The 20,854-nt window shown below is 38.8% G+C and overlaps 1 protein-coding gene across 2 annotated transcripts in view; it reads right to left on the bottom strand.

The window, feature by feature from the left end:
- Positions 1-20,854, bottom strand: part of TENM2 (teneurin transmembrane protein 2) — a 1,086,458-nt gene that overhangs the window by 721,812 nt on the left and 343,792 nt on the right. For both annotated transcript variants that reach the window (XM_038149757.1, XM_038149758.1), the window contains exon 3: positions 11,397-11,470. The gene's annotated coding sequence lies outside the window, so the exon portion shown is untranslated. The remainder of the gene's footprint in view (positions 1-11,396; positions 11,471-20,854) is intronic.

Here is a 20,854-nt window from a genome sequence, read left to right on the forward strand (position 1 = left end):
GCCAAAATCACCCTCCCCAGAGTGAGAGCCAGAGGGGCAGAGGAGAGGTTTGAATTTACTCTGACTGCTACGTGCTGCCCTCTGCTCAGCTTGTAATGAGCTTTCCCTCTGGAGAGGGCAAATCCCCCGGGCTTGGGGCAGAAGAGTGAACAGAGAAGGACATTGCTTCATGTTCATGTTAGTACTGGGCTGTGTTTTGAGGAGAGGAGTGTAAAATTAAAGAGAAATTGAGAGGTAAAAGGGGGAAATTAAAAGAGGGAAAAGAGAAGACAAACTGTTGATCTGTGAGAAACAATAGGAAAGTAAGAAACGATAGGGGGAAAAAAGCACCAAGGAATGCACTTGCAGTAGCAAGGAAGCAACAGGATCAGAAAGTTACTCTTCAGTTACTGTTTTACATGGTTCTGTTTACCCAAAGCACAGAGATGAAACATAAAATGATTAACAGCCAACAGAGTAAAGAATATTTATTGCCATCTATCAATGTGGAAAGTAAATTCAAGTTCATGTAGAAGGAAACATCAAGCTTTCTAGCATTTAAAAAGTCAAGGTGAGATTATTTTAAATTGAATTTTAAATTCAGGTGAAATTTATAATTTGTTGAACAGCTGCTGACATTTTTGGTTTTCCCCAGACTCCCAGAGAGGCTAGAAGGCTTTACCTCAAAGAAGAGAGGGAGAACAGGAATCAAATTCTTCCTGAAAAGACGAATACGTAAAAACATTCAACCTGCGATGTCCCTTGGTTCTGAGCTCAATCTTAGCCTTTAAATCAGCACAACTCATTGTCACTGAGGAGAAGATATGGAATAGGAAGACAAATCACACAGGTGTGTGTGGGGAAACAGCAAACCTAACAAAGAACATTTCTAGAATGAACTAACAACCCTTCATGAATAATAAACACCAGGATGCAGCCATATACAGGTTATTTCTGTAACCAGTTCCTCTGTGTAGTGCTTTATATCAACAGAAAGTTATTTTTAATACTTGCACAGTGTTTCTTCTTTGGTGGTGTTTTACACATGCAGGATTAAACAAATCAGATATGGAAAGGGACAGGAAACTCACTGGTCTGTGGACACAAAGAGGTCTGGTTGTTTTAAATAACATTGTAATTTGAATTATAATAAGGTTAGGAGTGGGATTCTGAACAGTTCATGATAAACAACTGTTACAGTGATCATTTCATCCTAATGTCAGGGAGATTTCATCCTAATGATTCAAATTTCTTTTTGTTTTAGAACCTGTATTGCTCTTAAAAGCAGCACCTGTATTGTTCTTAAAAGTATTCCTCTTAAAACAGGCCTCTGACGCCAAGGGTGAAGCTAAGTTACCTCAAGATCACAGCAGACAAGACTTACATGAGCATTAAGTGTTGGAATTCATGAAAAAAAATCCATATTACAAATAATCAAAGACAGGATAAAAATAAATACCCGTGGGCAATGGGTTGACCTTTGTCACCCAATGTCAGAGTGCCCACCCTTCCTTCTTGGGCACCAAGTCACAGCTGTAACTGCAGCAAAGGGTTTGTTGTCAGGCTGACATTTCCTTTCCTTTCCTTACACAACAACTAACTGCCCCAGAAAAATCTTATTCAATAAAGATCCCAGGTCTTAGATTTTGCAATAATACCCACAGAATGCCAGTGGATCAAACACCACCAATAATTTCATACTAAATAGTGACTAAACTTGAATTCTACACAGGTATTACACCTGAAATCAGGTAATTTTTTTGTTTGTTTCTTCATTCTTCCACCAATCCTAAAGAGGAATCCTGCTTAGGGCAAACTGTTTCAGGCGCCAGCCCCATCTCAAACACTGGCAGCCCCTGTTAATCACTCTAAGTGCATCCCTGATTTGTTTACCAGGGAAACTGCCACTTGTCAAACAGCTCTCAGTGCTGTTGTTTACACGCTGCAGATGTAAATCATGATGTGACCATGCCAATGTGACAGCAGCAAAGTGTCCGAGCTCCTTTGAGGAGATGAGATGACAGGGAACAGAACAGGCCTGCACGGTTGATAATTCCTGACACTGAACATAGGTTGTTGATTTTAGCCATTACTTTTTCAGTTTTACATAAAATCGTTTTGGTGACTTGTAAATATTATCAAGGAGGAGAGCCCACCTCACTTGACAGAGCTGTGGCTCACACAACAAAAGCTGTCAAAGCAGAATCAAAGAGAGGGAGGGCCTTTGGAGATGGCATTTTGTCCTGCCTGGTGATTTCATGAGTCTACCATGCCCTTTGGCAGGGAAAAGACGCATTGCTACTGAAATAGGGAGTAGACAAGAGGACAAGTATAGCTTTTATTTATTTCTCTTCACCTAGTCTTCACTAAGGAAAATTAATTTCATTTAAAAGCAAACATTAGATACTTTCTCAAACTGGCATGCCAACATCCCTTCAAAATTTTGCAAGAGCAAAGACTCCTACCTGAACCAAGTGCACTGCAAACAAGAAAAGGAGAGAGATGTGGAAGACAACATGAACCCGGTACAACAATTTTGTCAGGGCTACACAGTAAATTGAAAAAAAACTAGCAATTAACATTCATTTTCACTCTGTAAAATTACCTTGTTACCGCTTAAACAGCTTGTTAATATTATTGCTACTGTGGTTTGATCCAAACCTATTGCTGCAACCCAGAAAATGCTGTAATAGAAAGTCCCTTCTGGGGTGTGGGGGCACAGCTGGTTCTGAAACCCAGCCCAACCCCAGAGACTCCTTTGGGCTCCAGCTTGGCCTTCACAGAAAATGCCCAGCTGGGGAAAAGGAGGAGCAGGAGGTGATGACCTCTGAGTCCCCATTTTGAACCACATCTCCTCTGCAGACATCAAAGAAAGGATTTCAGATGTTTTATGTTCTCCAGCTAGATTTCAAAGAATGTTGATTTTTTTTCTACTTTTTTTAAGAGAATTTGCATACATGCTAAATTCAGCATACAAACAAGAACGTGAGAAATAAACTTAATGGCTCTTTCCCAAATGGCCACAGTTTTCCATTTATAAAATGCAAGCTAGTCTAACTTTTAGTGGAAGGTGTCCCTGCCCATGGCAGAGGGGTTGGAACTAAATAATTTTTAAGGTCTTTTCCAACCCAAACTATTCTATGATTTTAATCCACCATTCCAACTTAAATTAAACAAAATCCAAAAATATATATGATTTAAAATAGCTTAATAATTGCCACTTCATTCCATCCAGAAACTTGACACAACCATATAAATATAAAGACGAGCATGAAACCACACTATGAATTCATTTTATTTCCTTCAGTCCTCTTAACATGAGGTCATCAGCAGAAGTAGGTTTAACACAGCTGCTTAAACTGCACCTAGATCGGATAGTAGATTACAAAAATTTCTATCCCATCCTAAACTCTCCACTGCTGAGAGGGTCAGAAAAGATAAAAAGGCTTCAAAAGTCACCTGAGGTACCAAAGCAAGTCTAAAGTATTGTTAACTGGAGGTTTTTGTGGAGTGGTGTCCTGGCCCCCTCGCCCCACTACCTACAGGTGTTTTCTGTGAGCATACAGGCAGTTAGTGCTGATTTCATTGGCACAGGCACAGATATGGGTACCTACACTCTGTTAGGGCTTAGGAACATTTTGCGCACGAATTCTGGGGTTACATCCAGGGAACACAGAAGGAAATTGAACACGTTTGGTTTGGTGTTCTCTGCTGCTTAAGCTGATGTCCAACAAGCAGATCACTGCCACAATATCAGAGCTGCTGCTGCAAATGTCACTGGCTGGGGAGTCAGAGATTCACCACTATCACTGCCTGTCCTAGACCAGCTCAAAATCAAACAGGAGGGCTGCTTCTCCCAGCTTCTGGTGCTGCTGAGGTCATGAACTGAGTTGCTGGGCTAAGAGTTTGAATCAGAAATAGGTGTCAAGTTGGTGTCACATCATCTCACCAGGTCTCTCAGGGAGGAATGGTTGCCTGCAGAACGCTTCATTCCACAAGAAGAATGAGTAACACAGCGGGGAGGAAAAACAAAGAACAGACGGCAACCTCTCACTCTCTAAACGGGGGCACTGTGTTGTCATTAATGACTAACACCAGAGTGTGCCTAGAAAAGCTGCAACAATAAGCATAAGGGAAACTGAAGCAACCACATCGCACTTTCACAGCTATAAAATCTCTCTGACATGCTTGGCAAGGAAGTTTAGTGTGAAGGGACTAGTATATGCAGGATGTAGTAGCAGCAGATAAAGAATGAAAAAAGCCTCTGCATTTGTTGATTAATCACAAGCATGTCCTTGAGTTCCCTTCAAACTTTTGACCTTGACAAAAAAAAAATTTAAAAATTATCCAAGGAAAGAGAATGACACCATGTTCTGAGAGTGAAACATCAACAAGGCACCACCAAATTTGACAAACCTATAGCAATATACTGTGTATTGGCCTACATGACTGGATGAAATTAGGGGCTGTCAAAGTCAGTAACTAAGTCCAGCAGCAATTTGAGACAGATGGATCTTGTGCAGAAAACCTGAGCACAATAAATGCTCTTTATTCAGCAGTTAGGTGGTTGTAACTAGGAATAGAAATTTAAAAATGGAAGAAACTTTCACGTGAGGAAGCTGGAAGTCTTAACAAAAAGCAACCGTTTTTTGCTTAAAATACGTAAAAATTTTGGTACCTATGGACAAAACCTGGCTTTTTCCATGAGCGTTGTGCCTCATTTGTATGTTGTGGCACTAATTTTCAGCTTGGGAGTTCTGATTCTCCTAAAAGAAAGCCATTCTCCACGTAAAACCATATTTTGTAAAGACTGTGTAAGGTCCATGAAGTATCCCTTGTTTACAGCTGGACAAATTTCCATGAAATAGAAAATAGGTATTTTGGGTAGCTGATAACTGCATTGAAAGAAATACCAGGCCAGAAAGTCTCTGTGCATTAATAGGGTACATAAGACAGGGCAAAGCCTTGTTCCTATTTGTTTTGTTCCTCACACAAGCAATTTGGGCAAAATTATCAAGAAATTAAGTGGGTTTCTTCCTTATTTTTTGTTTTGTTTTGTTTCTTTTCTGTACTGCAGTTCGTTTAGAAAAATATTTTCTAAGGTATGCCCTAAAATTTCTCAGAGCTACCAGGGAGTAATTTCCTCAGCCTAATCTCCTCCACAAGATTGTAAAAACTGTAGGATAAAAGGGGAACTGTGGCGATTTACCTACTAATTAGTTGCTCTTATTAAGAGGAGCGAGATAATTGATTTTAGGATGCACTACCCCTTATTAAGACCTAATTTAACTGTATATCAAAGACTAATTAAATGGCATTACTCCATCTCACTGATGAGTTTTGATGCTTGGTGAATAGATTTGGGTGAAAAATGAACACTCAGTAATAGATTTCTAATTCACACAGATAACTATGGACTAAGAAGATGAGCAAAGGGAATTTTGCATTATCTAAAACTAACACATTTTTTGGTATTCCTTTACATGGATAGTCTGAAATGAAAAAAAATAAAACATTTAAACACCTGCTGAGAACTACACGGAAAGGGAAAGACAATGAAAAGGCTCTCTGTGTAAAGTGGTTATTTAAACATTTAGGTAATTTTCTTACAGTAAGGAATTAAATTTGAAAAGACTATGTGCTTTCATGTGTATTCATCTGTTTATTCATAAAGGGATGACAAATAATATATACAATTTATTTGTGCCATTTTTTTGAAAGCATTTAAGGAAAACAGACTTCAGAATTATTTGAATTTCCAATTATTCCAATACCTTGCAGCATTCCAAGTTTATTTAGTGCTGAAAAGGAATGAAGAGACTGAATTACATGCCTCCAATTCTTCAAAATATTCTGCAAGTTAAAATAAATATGAAATAAGAAAAGATTAAGTTGCTTTTGTGCAAAGGAATGGCAGGGACTGAGTTCACTAATAAATCCTTCAATATTCATTTAAATGAAATCATCTGTCCTAAAATAATTCCTTTAGCAATCCAGTGTCTGGTTTAATAAAAAACAACTTACAGTAAATTTGAGTGTGTAAAGGAAATAAATGCAAAGCTTTAATCCCATCAATCTACCCTCTAAATAAAATGTTTTGTCCTCTAGACAGAATTGCTCTGACAATACCAACTCATGGTTCTATTTAATCTCTTAGGTCGTGGCCCCAGAGATTATGATGAGCTGTCTCTCAAAGCCACACTGTGCTGCAGTACAACATCTCTTGGATAAATCACAGGATCCTCACCCAAAAAAAACAAAGACTTCGCTACAATTCTGGGGTGTATTTCCTTCTTTCTATTGGTTTCTTTCACTGGCAAGAACATAACTGCATATGGGAGCATCAGTCATGTGTCACTTCTCCATTCATTTTTGGCCAAGGTGTGACATACAGAAACAACAATCTATAGCTTTTAGACATTTCAAGAAATCATACTGACTGAAGGGTATTAATTTGAAACTAAAATTTGAAGGTATAAAGTTATGCTGTATTAGCTGCAGGATATTTACACATTAATTATTCTTCTACTAACTCAAATAGAAATAGCAATACTGTAAAGGAAAACAAATATTTATTTCAGCATTTGCACAAATCATATTTATAAATAGATATGCAAGCAAACTATTTATGTAAACATTCCCTAAAAAACCCTGGGTATGACCAGCCTTGCAGCCAAGCTATACATGGAAGATTTTTGAGCAAATAATTACAGCAGAGTTTACTCTACACTTTGTAGAAAGTGAGGAGTATTTATATATTAAGACATTTATATCCAAATATGTAAATGCTGCTAGAGAAAGCTTGCAGCTTTCTAAAAAGAACTAAAATGAAAATAGACTTAAATATCACATTAAGAATATAACGTTTTTCCTTCTTATTTAAAACATGTCCTTTGTAAGCTTGTGGAAGTTGCTGGCTGGATGTAGAAATACACATCCCCTTGCTCTTCTCTACATCTGCACCTTCATGATCAGAGATGCACACTGGTTGCAAAAAAAAAAAAAAACAAACACTGAATTTGCTGTGCAACTAACCCTCATTTCATTCATGTTTTTGCCTAGCACTCAGACTTACTATCACAGATATTTGCTAGATCAGCAGGTGAAGAAAGGGTGTGTTCAGGAACTTGGGGTCTAAACGCAGATGTACAGCTACGGGTCCAACATAACAGGCAAAGCAATGTTGCTCTAACACCGTTTTCCAAAAATCCACCCTGAACCTAAAGTAGGAACTCAAAATATCCCACAACCCTCTGGTAATTTTACTCAACTCTCTCCTTATTGTCTTTATTTGCATTTTGCTCTTTCAAGATTACTGCTGGCACTTTCTGATTAACACCTTGAGAGATTTCAGTACCATCACAGGACTTTCATATTCTACTTCAGGTCTCTTCTATTTATACTTAAAACAGAGACTAACATTAAGTGAATGTAACCCTTGACCATAAATTTCCCATTCTGCTGACATGAAAAAGATACCTCACTATTGCATAAGAAAACCACAGGAAGAAAAGTGAACAGTTTGGAGACTCCACTTTAAAGTGAGAACTGCAGGCTTTGCTACAGGAGTCACAGAGATTCTATTCCACAACAACATTTTTAAGATGCCCATTGGCTTAATGGCAAAAAATTATATCAGTGCTCAGTATTCTGCAACAAGGACAGCCCCCTTTTCTGTTTTGCTAAAGACACTGGCACAAGGATGTATTTGGCATTAAAACACAGGATGTAATACTGGAGAGAAGAACGGCTACTCCAATTAATTTCCCTGCACTGATGAAAAGGTTAAAATAGGGGAAGCCAAAGTATCAAGTTGGATTCTTTTGTTGTTTACTCAGTGAGCAAGAAGAACACCAGGCAGCTAAATAAAAAAATCCAAAACTATTACTGCCTTACCCTCTCCAATTAATATTTACAAAAAGGAAAATCTGACAGTATTCAATAGCCAAATCTTAGCAATTATTAAAAAGCACAACTCAAGTAATCAAGCAATTCATATATTACTAAAGAAAGAACCAACAGTAGAACATGCTAAATGGCCAGACAAGTTCTATACAAACAAGTATTGTAGAATGCCAGCAACAATGTATGGTAATGAGTTAGCTATAATTAGTACCACAAGCCTTAAAATAACTCCATCCTCCCAAGTTTGCTGTATCCTGGATATGATTAAATCCTCTTTTTTTTTTTTTTTCCCCAGCATAACTAAAATGGTAATTGAAAGCTGATTTAGGATCAAAGACAATCCCAAGTTTATAAATAATTGTAGCTGGCTGTGAAGTATTCTCGTCAAAATTTCTTGAAAGTGCTACAATGGTAGTACACTTGCAAGAACTGAACTGAAATAAGGTATTTTCTGAAAGATTTATAGACAGGAAAAGAGCTCTGAGGAGTAAAAAAACCCACAAATACTTTATCATAGACTCTACATCACTAAGCACTGTAATGACTGAAGGTCATTATAAAACAGTCTATTTGATGTATCTGAAAAAAAACCAAAACCAAAAAAACCAGACCCCACCACAAAACAAACAGTCCCAACACGCTAGGGAGTAAATATCAATTATCACTGAGAAGCCCAAATTACTTGTGTAATTCTTCATTCTTTTCATCCAGTGTTTTCACAGGACACCAGCAATTACAGGAGCTTTGGTTTTTATTCATGATTGGCAAAATCCTAGTTTATAATCCCTCTAGGTACCAACCTCAATATTTGCAGTTGTATTTAAATTATTTTCTACTATTTTACCATAGTTTCTGAAACAATGTACTTTAAGTTTCTAAAGCAGTTCCACAAATATGCACTTTTGGAAGTGTTCTTTTTTGCATTATATGAGGCAGCAAAGCAAGACAGAAGCAGTGGAAACTTTTAGAGACAAAAGAAACTTGCTATCCAATATCCCTTCCTCAGCTGACCTCCAAGGTTTTTTGTGGGCCTAAACAACCCAAATAACTTTGGGATTTAAACTAAAGTATCAGTTCCAAACACAATTGATCACATTTAATTGATCACATTTAACTTACGATGCAGAGAAAGAATTTCCAAGAAGAAGAAATGTGTGAAGTAACAATTTTGCATAAACCAGGAGCTCTCCTATTAACTGAATCTCAACAAAAAACCCACGGAGAATGTGGCTTTTAATTGCTGAAATTTATGTTAAATTTTCATAAAGTGTAATTATCATCTCATGAGAAACTGGATAAATACATCCCATTGATACACAATGTGTACAAATATCCCCTTTGAATTGCTACTGTATATTCCAATCCAGTTGTTTGGGGCACATCTGGATTGCATTCACTTCCTTTTAATACATTTGTTATTAAAAAAACTACTAGTAGAACTCTTCATTTCCAATTTTTGTCCTCTTGAACAATCTGACCAATTCATTTTAGGGATCTGAAGGAATAAATATAATTAATACAATTTTGAAGGGATGACCTCTGATACAAACATCAATTTCCCAAGTTGTTTTTCTCCCCTTCTTATCAGTGCTGAATAATTAACACATGCACAAAACCGGAGTTCCTAGCTGAAAAGTGCACTTGAATATTTGAGACCTGCTTAGAGACTGATGACCTTTCAGGTAGGAAAGTCAGAGATCAGATCCAACAGCTTGCTTACAGGTTGTGGTGCATTAGCATCACAAATGCCAGAGCCTTTGGGACCAGAGGCTGGCAGTCCTGGGGATAAGGCAAGGGGACAACATACAATCACCAGGGGAAAATGCCAAGTGAAAGGATTAGGAACTTCCACTGCCAGTTTGTGTAACTCTTATATTTCTCCAAGTTGCTGACCATGTCTTCCCCCCACCAACTAGGTTTATTTTCTCTAATTTGACTAGTACTTTCCCAGAATACTCAGTCTAAATTCCTCAGTCTTCCAACACAACATCTCACCTGGCTGTGCCACATATGTGCTGCAGACTTTTCATCTGGCAGTTCTGTGTAACCTGCATGTATGAGCAACCCTGTGATCATCTTTAACTATCCAAACAGAGAAATCATGGAAATAGCACCCTTGAGTGTTGCCATACTGACTCTCAAAATTCAGAAATAGGTCTTTCAGTACATCTCTGATTTGCAAGTGCAAAGGGAAGCTGCAGACAGACACAAGCCCTCATGTCACCAGTTTATATGTGCCATAATCTGCTGACAAGATCTTTCTGTGATGAGAAAGAACCGTATTGTAAAACAGGCCTCTAAACACTCAGAGAAATAAGTAATTGAGAAGTGCTGGGGCAGCCACAGGAAGAGAGAAATCCCTCCTCAGCCATTCCTTTCAACAGCAGACTGCAAACCAGTGAGACAGGGAGAGCAACTGAGCACCTTGCTGCACCCAGACCTGAGCAAGGCACTGACAGCAATCACTGCAAGCACTTGGAAAGACTCCTGATTACATCCTAGGTCTTGAATTTACACCAGGGAGCCAAAACACTGGCAATAACATACACATTTTTATTTTCCCAAATAATAGGACTTCCTGCCAACAGGAGCCCAGAACAAGGCAAGCAGAGTGCTGCAAGTGTCAGTAGGAATCTCAAATCCCCACGACTGCAGCCTGTAACACAACGGATATTGTTCATTGTGCAGAGCACAAACCTATCACCACAGCTCAGGATGCAGATCAATAGATTATAAGGAACCTCACAGTCATCACAATGTCCTCTCTTCTCAAAAGAGAACCTCACTCAGTGATATAGGCATTTCTATATGGTCTGTTTTCACTGCAGCAGTGGGAGTTGCAGGTGAATATATACAAGTGTGTATACATAGACGTATATATTTTATATATACATACAGAAGTGGGTATTCAGATGCATTCACATGTATATACACAGACACAATCTTAAAGATTTGTACATATAAACCTTCCACTGAAGAATCCAAAGGAACCATTACACTGGAAATCCTTTTGAAACCCACACAATGAGTTTATATAAAAATCACACTGGAACTAGATTGAGACCTATTTCAGAAATAAAGTGCACAAGCTCATGACAATGAACGCCAAATATATTTTTAAGAGAGAAATAGACTGAAGGCTTGAGCAAATGTGGCAAAAACTAAGAACAGTTAAAGGCAATAATCAAGTTGACTTCTGAGAGAGAAACAAAGCAAGCAGTATACAGAAAGAAGGTGAAAAATATGATATAGGATATAGAAAAAAGATTAAAAGATAGCACAGACATATGAAACTGCAAAATTTGCACAACAGCATGGAAGGCGAAAGTTTGATTTAAAATTAACCCAAAATAATCAGAACAAGGACAATTATGGCTATTTAAGCAGCAAGACTGATGCTGACACTGAGAGGAATAGCACAGACTATAGAATATACAAGCTCTTTGGATGAGCAAGAAACATTTTTCAAAAATTTAGCTTACAATACGCCTGCTGTCATTCACAAGCATTACCTTGAGGAGACTTTCAGCAGGGGATGAACTCTGAAAACACTTCACAGAGAGGTGTTTGGATTTCCACGTCGAGTCTGAAAAACAGAAAATCACTGGTTAAAGCCATCAGCTTATGACACAGAGGTAGTACTGGCAAAAGTGACAGAAAATATCCATATAAGAAATCTGCCCACTGAACAGAGAAAGTGTCAAGAGGAGAGAGGTGGATTAGTGGCTTTATCTCAGAAGTGACAGATTTCTGCATTTCAGGAGTGCCGTGCTGGAGTGGGTGATGGAACGACTTACATGATCAAGGAGAACCTGTGGTTCACCAATAGCTGAGGGTTTTGGTTTGATCTAAACTCTTTTGTAAAATGCCAAGATTAACCCCATACAGCCACTTTTCCCCTTTGAATTTCAGGGAGGTGTATTTCAGGGAGACTGAACAACACTGGAAATATATCCCAATAACATAACCTGAGAACAGGTTAGGAAAAAGTCTGGTTTCAACCTTCCTTCTACACGTCCCCACCCACCCAAGGAATAAAAAGCAATTTGGGGTTGCAATAAACTTTGTTGTTTATGCAGCTAGAAGGCAGCATATTCTTTTCATCTCTCATTTAAAGACAGATCATCAGGAAGTCATTACGTTGGGAAGATTGGATCTCTGCACTGTTGTGGTGTAATTGAGCACTGCTGTACACAAATATTGTAGATAATAAAACATAAAAAGATTTGCAGTATTGGACTTGTCCTTTTTCCTAAACTATGGTGTTAGGTTTAATCCATCAGCAAAAATAAAGTTTTCTCCAAACTTAAACAGAATTTGGTGGATTGGAATATATTTTCTTAATTATTGTAAACAGTTTAAAAAATTATATAACCTAACCTATGATTCTGGCTATTTTATCTGATCTTCACCTCTATCTGACAGAGGGTTGCAGCCAGGGGACTGCTACCAGCACATGAAGAAGCAGCAGGGAGGGAGGAAAAGCAGGCAGCCTATTTTAATGGGCATGTCTCAATTCACAGGTCAGTAGTGCCTATGCTGCTTTTAAGTCAGCACCAATGCCCTGATGATATTTTTAAGCTGCTTCTTGCAACATCAGGATCACCATGGATGACAGACTTGCTGCAGGCTAAATTCAAGGAATATGCAGAGATGCTGTAACAGTTACAGATACTTCAATATATCATGTCTGTTCTGGCAGGGGATAATATTAGTGCTATTGAGATAAGGGTGCAGTGGTGCTGTTTGAAAATATCAGCATCCTGCCTGCTGGGCTGTGATAAACAGTCGTGTGTTTCACACATTGGGTGGAAGCAGTGACAGCCCCGTGCAGGCACTCCAGAGCAGCAGGGGGACACAAACAACTTTGTGGTGTGCTGGAAGCAGGAGCAATTCTGCATAAGGTGAACTCGTGCTGCACAACTTCTATCTCACTTCAGCATCTCAGGAGCTCAACTCAGCTGTCACAGGTTCAGGTTCTGATCAGAAAATAGGATAAAGACTTGAAGAGAAGGGGCAGAGAGCAAAATTTCAACACAGAAGAATGGAGCCAAGTGAAGACCACACAGCTACATTTACTCTGTGACAGAGGAGGGTCAGACAGAATTGCTCCATAAAGGTGTGAATACCACATTTTCATTCTACCTACAGCAACAAAATGACACACCACCACTTTGAAGTGTGTTGGTTTACAATACATGGCAAAGAATTCTCTTCTCCTACAAAAGGCACTTTTGTTTCAGTGACTTTTTGAAGAAAAGAGAACACTTAGCAATTGCTTAAGATTTAAAAAAATGAGAAAAAATAACTGCATTCAGAATATTTTTTTATGCACACAACTAAACATCTTTACGAAATTTCACTCATCACTTTTTTTTTTCCCTTCTCCTTATTACATTTGTTCAAACTATCCTTGTAATTAAATACTACCTCCAAACTTTCCAAGCATCCTTCTCTACCTTTTGAAAGGACAGCTGCTTATCCATAAGTGGTTTTGTCAATCTGAGTGCATGGGCCAAATGCCAGTGCACAAGTAAGATCATAACAGAGTTCTGAGCCATTAGGATTTGTTTCAGACCTAGAAGGAAAAACTGTTACATTTTCAAAAATTAATTAAAGTTCTGGAAATCTTACTCCCCATTAATTTGGGGGTAAAGAGCTTCAGTTCTGGCAAATTTAGAATTATTTTTTAAGGAAGTTAAATTATAAGAAGTTCTCATAGATTTGCAGTAATGAAGAGTTGCTCCTGTAACTTCAGTTCAGCTGAACTGCTTAGGAATTACTGGAAGAAGACAGAAAGAACATTTCCTTCACAATACTCTCTCTACAAACAATAAAATAACTACCTGAAAGCAATTTCCTCTCCTACACTATGTCTTAATATTAACATAATCATAAACACTTAAGACAGCATTTCCCTCACATCTCCATTATTAATCTCTTAAAGCTGAGTTATGAACAACATAAAACATTAATGCATCATGCCCTAATAATTGTTGTCTTATTAGAACATTTGCCCCATATGGCTTGTTAGATGGTTTGTGTTCATAAGGAAGATAAGTTCCCATTTACCAGAAGATATTAAAAAACCCCAGCATCCAAAACAAAAAACACACCCTGTCAATATTACTTCCATCAACAGCATTTTCATAAATTAATAAAAAATTAATGAAGCAGACAAAATGTAGTAATCTGGTTAAATATTAATTTAAGAGCACGTCTGCTGAACTTTGAGCAGTATTTACTGACAGCACCTGAGCCCTCACCCTGGGCTGCTCAGAGCAGCTCTCTGTGCTCCCACAGGAGCAGAGGGATCCCCTCACCCTGCTGAGGAGCAGCCACAGCCCAGCAGTGATGCCCAGTGAGAGCTGAAGCCTGGCATCAGCAATCCCAATTTCTGCTCACCAGCCCCTGAGCTTGCTCTGCACTTGGGGAGCTGGTCTGGCAAACAGTCCCTCAAATGGCAAGGGCTGCCACGGACATCAAAGAAATGCAGCCAAGTGCTCATCAGCCTCTGAGATGGTTAAAAACACACCCCTAAAGGAGTGAAACTTCTGAAATTTCTGTCTGTCCTCTGAACTTTTAAAATTTAAGCCTTCTATCGTGTAGATTATTTCATTAAAGCAGCAGTGTAAATTTGCATGTTTTTAGGTTCAATTGTATGACACTAAGTACTTCTTTAAACAAGCTACTAAATTCAGACTAGAGAAGTGAGGCTTGTTTTCCATTTTCTGCTTCCTGCCTAAACACCACAATTGCTGGCTCTTTAATTTTGAAGTTTGCAGTCAGCAGTGATCCTACAGGAGAGTTTTATCTTTCAACAAACCTGGACCAGTCAGAAAACATTGCAGACAAGGGATTTAAAAAGATAATAGTCTGTCTGACTATAAATAAATTTCCCATCAAAGCCATTCCTAAGAAGGTTTCACGAACAGAAACTGCATAACCAATACCTATAGGTACATTTCTCAAGAGAGGAATGGTGGGGCAGATCAGCCAGAGAACCTGGACACACAGATCTGTGCATTCTAATTCCCCCTCAACTCACTCTAATTCCATCTCACCAACTGTCTTGGAGCTCAGGAGCCACTCACAAAGTGTTTGCTTCAATTCCTCCATCTGTATAATGGCAATGATATCTAATTCAGAGGGATGCTGTGAGGATTAATTAGTTAATGTTGGTAAGTGCTTTGAAGATGAAAAGAGCTACAGAAGAGATAATCAGTTTTACAGTCTCTAAAAGCTTTTACCATGTCTGCAGAGTTATTTTGGAGTATCGCAGGAATATCATCAGGGAGAATCTGTCATTTATCACATACATCCAGAAAAGGGGATGGGGTGGGGGCTGGAGGGTTGGAAGGAACAGGTATGAAAATATTTCAGTTCTGAAATATCCTGTTCTGAAATCTGCAAACAGCACAAAACTGAGATTTCCTTTGTACAATCTACCTGTACATTGCTACCATTTTCTTAAGAAAACAAATACCAAATGGCTTTGTTGATTTAACTCTTCCCTTTTTCCTAATTTGAAATTCAGGAACTACAGTGACTTTTAGTGTTCTTTTCTGTGTATTTGAATATCCTGATATTTTCTCAGTAAGTATACTATAAAGGACTGCAAGATGACATCTCATTCTCCAAAAAAATGTCTTTAAGGTAAATTATATATATTTAGCTTTGGAAGATTAACTTTTGATTGCCTAGAAAGTCTTCAATGTCTACAGCCCAGCTGCATTTCCTGTCTTAATTGGTTTTCATTCCCAATAATCAAAATAGATGTTTGTAATGAAACAAGACCTCAAACTTAGCAAAGTCAGACAGGATACAGAAGCATACGTGGTTGAAAATTTCAGATTTTTTTTTTTAAATTAAGTAATAGGTCTATGTTATTCAAATACTTTTATATCCCACATAAGAATAACAATATCTTCTCTATGATTTTTAAGTAGAGCATTTCTCATGGATGATTTGAAGCACGTTAAAAGAACGTCAACTGCAGATGCAACTGCTTCACAGCTTGTGTGTCTTCCTGGACGAATTGCTTCCAAGTATAATTACTTTGTGATCAAAAATGTTTTCTTGAATACACATTTTTCAAATGACCATCAGAAAAAAGAAAAATAATTTGATTTGATCAGACAGATGCTGTCTACAGAGAGCACAACCAGAGGAGTACAGGTAAGTGATGCGTTAGTGTGCAAAGGGGGCAAGGTGCAGAATTGGGTTTGTTACAAGCTAAGTGCAATGCTGACTGGCATTTGCTTCAGACAAAATTTCTACAATAATCAAATACAAAACTTCATTGAGCTGTACTTTCCTCTTTAAAAAACAATGCCTAATGGCTCTTCTACTTATTCTCAGTAGTTAGGGTATCATTAACACACGATGAAACAATCCACAATCAGCATTGTTGTGCAATGAAATATATTTTGCTGCTGGTTATAATCATCATGTTTTGCTCACAGCCCTTCCCCTACCTTATGTCAAATGTCAACACTGACAGGGCTGAAGGAAAAAAAAATTCAGTTCACTCTTCTTCCTTAAGCCCTTTGAGCTTCACAAGGCAGTAATGGTTATTTATAGCCCCTCTCTGCTCCCAAAGATGCCACCCACTACTCTCCCATCACATTCAATCTGCAAGGCTACACTTCTGTTCTGTGAAAGGAGGTAGAATGTCTTGACTTAGATGCATCCTTTCATAAGGGAAAAGATGAAATAGTGTGGAAAAGATTCTGGATAACTGGACAATGCTTTGCTATTGCAGTTGCACCCTCATTCTTACAGTCTTTGCCAACTGCCATCACTCTGCCTTGAAATAAGTCTGCTCTGCTGACCCCATGGAAGTTTTCAAAGGCAAATCTCAATGCCTGGTAAGCTGGACAGATCCACTTTGATCATGGCCAGATGGTACCTTCCAGGGTTTTTTATTCACATTTTCCTTCAGGTTAAATAGTCCTTTTTCCTTTCCCAGTATTTATTCTTAATGCATTTATAACAAGTACTTATAAATTCAGATCCTTTCTCCTGCAGGCCCAATGATTAAAGGCCTTTTAGACTCATTTGCATAACAGGTTACCCATTATCCTAATTGTCATTGCACAGCATCTGACCCATCCTTCCCCCACTCTCCCCCACCCCAATTTATTTAACATGAAAGGGCAGATTTTAAACACTACTCCAGTGCAAGGTCATTTTGACACATCCCTGTGCACAGCAAACCCTCTGCCAGCTGCACATCCTGGGCAGGCTGCTGTGGTGGGGAGCAGCCCCCCAGAGCAGCCCCATTGCCCCAAGCTCTGTGTTCAGCTGAGCTTTAAACTCACAGTGCAATCTCATGATCCTCAAGTAAATACCCCAGAGTTCACATTACCGGACTGAAATTTCATTTTTGTTGCTGCTGCCCTCATTCTGAACCCCAGAATGACAACAGCAGCAAATGTCCCCATGCTGGTGTGTTCTTTCCAGAGAGCAAAGGAGGAGGTGCTGTGGGTATCAGCCCAGAGACTCCCCACATGCCAGAGGGACCTGGGAGACAAGACATGTCGGGTTTCCTTTTGAAAACAACTAAACTTGTGTATTTGTATCCATCAAGAGTCAGAGACATTCCCAGTATTTTTTTTCCTTTCACAAGAAGAAACTCCTCAAATCCTTCTCACCATTCCATGTGCTGCACTGCCTCCTGGGCCTCCTGCTTACCAACACATGATTTCCAATGAGTATCCAAAACCTGCTTCTGACTGCAAAGGACTTGGTGGACCAACCACACCAGCACTAATCAATAATTTCATGTTGCCGCAGAGTAACCAATACTAAGGGAAAAAAAAAAAAACCCAAACAAACAAACATGAAAAATTAAACAACTGCTAATTGCTGGGAAAACTGCTGCAGGCCAGTACAGAGCCTTAAGGAGTGCTGCTGTGAGCTCACAGGACTCCTGCTCATGCCTGAATTTTCCATGGAGTAATTGAACCTGACAGGAAACAATCTTGATACAATTAGAAATGCACAACTTGCCAACACAGCCCTATCAGTCCTTATGCCACGTACCCCAGAAATATTCCCGAGTCCTCCACACAGACACAGCTCCAAGTTATGTACTTAGTTTAACTCACCTGAATTCAGACAGTCAATAAAAGGGCAACTATCCTCTTAAAAGAGCCATCATCTCTGATCTCTCACTGTTGATAATCAAGGAGCAACACACTTTTGTTCTGGGGAATTAACAACAGGTCATCTTTCCCTTTACTGGTGTTTCCATTCTGTTCTGTCTGCACCAACTATGCTTCTTGTGCAATCAGACTTCAAAAAGGAAAAATTTATCTCAGGTTGCCTACCTGATGAACACCATCAGAGCACACACTAATCTATTGCAGGTCCAGAAAAACTTTTCTGTTTTTGTGTTCATATTGGTCTTGAGAAACTGTTTGCATGAGTCTGCACTTAGCCTTTCTAGGGCCCAATAAAATGATACTCAAGTAGGAAGGATAATAAGACCATGGTGATCTAGCTGAGATTTTTACACTGCTCAGCTGGGGAAGAGACACTGTTAGGGGTATTTCTGCTGCCACCTTTTATCCTTCTTTCTCTTTTATGTTCTACTTTAGCTCCAAAACGGGACATTTTATAAAACAACTCATAAATTATTACCTGAGTTCAGAACAGAAAGGATTTTCCTCTTTAAGAATTAACCTGCAATACTTGTCCACAAGACTATATGACTAATATGGGGAGGAATGAAAGCAAAAGAGAGATAATAGTACAGTTCATAAAGCATAGCAAAATATATTGACACATTCTTCCCACAACAACTTTTGAAGAGAGATAGAAAGCACTTTTGATTATTTTCTTATCCTCCTCATCTGTTTAATAAAACAAATTTTTTAGAATTGGAGTCATCATTTTTCTTCCTCTGTTTACAAGAGATGAACTACGAAACAAGTGAATTAACTTTCTCCCTTCTTAATTTCACATTATTTAGTTTTTTAAAATCGCTTTTAAATAACATATATTTCTTTCTTCTTTACTGAATTCCAGAGAATTAGATAAAGTGTGCCTGTATTATTGTGACATACAGACATCACATCTGAGTAAGCAGCTCAAGCACTGCTAAAATGAACACAGCAGCTACACAAAAGCGTAGAAAAGGACAGAAAACAACAACAAGAAAAACCCAGATTACCAGGGCAGACACTCAGATAGTTGACATTACTGAGGTGCTGAGTGCAGGGGTTAGGAACAGTGACCTAGCCTGCCTGCATTGTAACTAAGGATTCTTACTGCAGCAGTATAGACACACACTATAATTACCTCAGTTTGGCATAATAACAATTAGTGCAGAAAGACCACAAAAGATAAATTAGAAGAGAATAAAGAGACACTTTAGTTAGTTAAATTTTGTTTGTTGTATGTATAAATATTACCTTACCTGATCAAAACCCAGGAATATCCTCCATCGTGCTTCGGTTCTACTAAGGAAATAACAACGCTCACAGCAGCAATTCATTAACTGCAGCCAGCTCAGCTGTAGCTAATTTAAAGAATCACAAGCACAGCAGCACAAAATCAAGTGAACTTGGGCAGCTGAAAGTACTTTAACTGTGCAAGAGCTCGGGTACCCCTTAGTGTCACCTGTCTTGTATGTTCCAACTGTGAGCTAGTAGCTAGGAGGACTGTTACAATGTAGCCCCAAGAAGTTTAATCAGAAACCCCATGTAGTTCCAGAATCCAGGAATATTTATTTCATTTCAAAATAGATGTTATTTTATACCTAATATAAAATCACTTTAGTCCCTTTTAAGTCACAGGAGAAAATATTTACAAGTGTTCTGATCTCCCGAATCACAACCTAAGCCACAAGCTTTGTTTTCAAACCTTAAATATTTTCTTTAGGTAATTCAATTCTCATATTTGATAAAACATATTACCAGCCCTTAGAAACAGAATATGCAGAGTAACTGTGTAAAAATTACAGGAATACAGCTGAGTCTAAAGCTGAATCCACTTTGCACTCTCTAAAAGGGTTGTATAGCACAGGAAGGCTATACATCAAGTTAAGCTACATCAAGTTAAGCTGAGCTGGACTATCATCTCTTATTGGCAGGCTGCTGACTTGATGGAGCTATTGCCAACATTCACAGACTCTGCCTGACCAGATTTTTCTGCCTCGCTCTGCTCTTACAGGCTCTCTCACTATGGACATGGCTCCCTCTCAGAACACACTCTTTTTCAAGTCACTGCTCCTCTGATGACATAAAGATGCAATAGTTCAAGAACTATGTTATAATATTTTAAAACATGCAATATGTGAATGTCACCTACTGAAATGCAAACTGTGGGAGTTCTTGTGGTGGCAATATAAACATCCAGCAGATATTTCAGAAGCAGACCTGCTGCTTTGCAGAAATGACCTCCTGCTCAGGGCGGCCCTACTGCTCATGCCTGGCACCTGGGATTGAAACCACAGTGGGAGAGGGGGGTGTGCAGCCTCCTCTGTCCCCTGCTCTGCCACAGAGGCACACGATGTGTCTCAACACACAGCCATGGCTGGACTGTCATCACTCTCTCCAGTACACAGCAGGGATCAGTTCTGAGGGAAAGGATCATTCCCAAAATGCTGCACTCTGAAGAGGGGTTGTTTCTCTCAAATATTTCAATCACTAGAGCATTTTCAAGAATTAAGTGGCTCTTGAGATCCTACTCCCAGACATGATCCTCCTAATAAGAACAATAATGGTAAAATTATTATACTGAAAAGACAGTTCTGCTGCAGCCAAGTTGAAGAATTTTACATGGCTGTTGCATCTTCACATTAGGCTGAAAACCAGAAAGAATGCAAATTCAGGAGCTGATCTTAGGGATGGACTGCTCAGAATGGGGTCCAAGTGCATCTTTCATTGAAGAGCTGGGCCTGGGCTGCCAGTTTTATTCAATTAACAAAGTTCAAAATGAGCTCCACTTCACACAAATATTC

Source organism: Motacilla alba, chromosome 13 (genome assembly GCF_015832195.1).
Source record: "Motacilla alba alba isolate MOTALB_02 chromosome 13, Motacilla_alba_V1.0_pri, whole genome shotgun sequence".
In the NCBI taxonomy this organism is placed as follows: domain Eukaryota; kingdom Metazoa; phylum Chordata; class Aves; order Passeriformes; family Motacillidae; genus Motacilla; species Motacilla alba.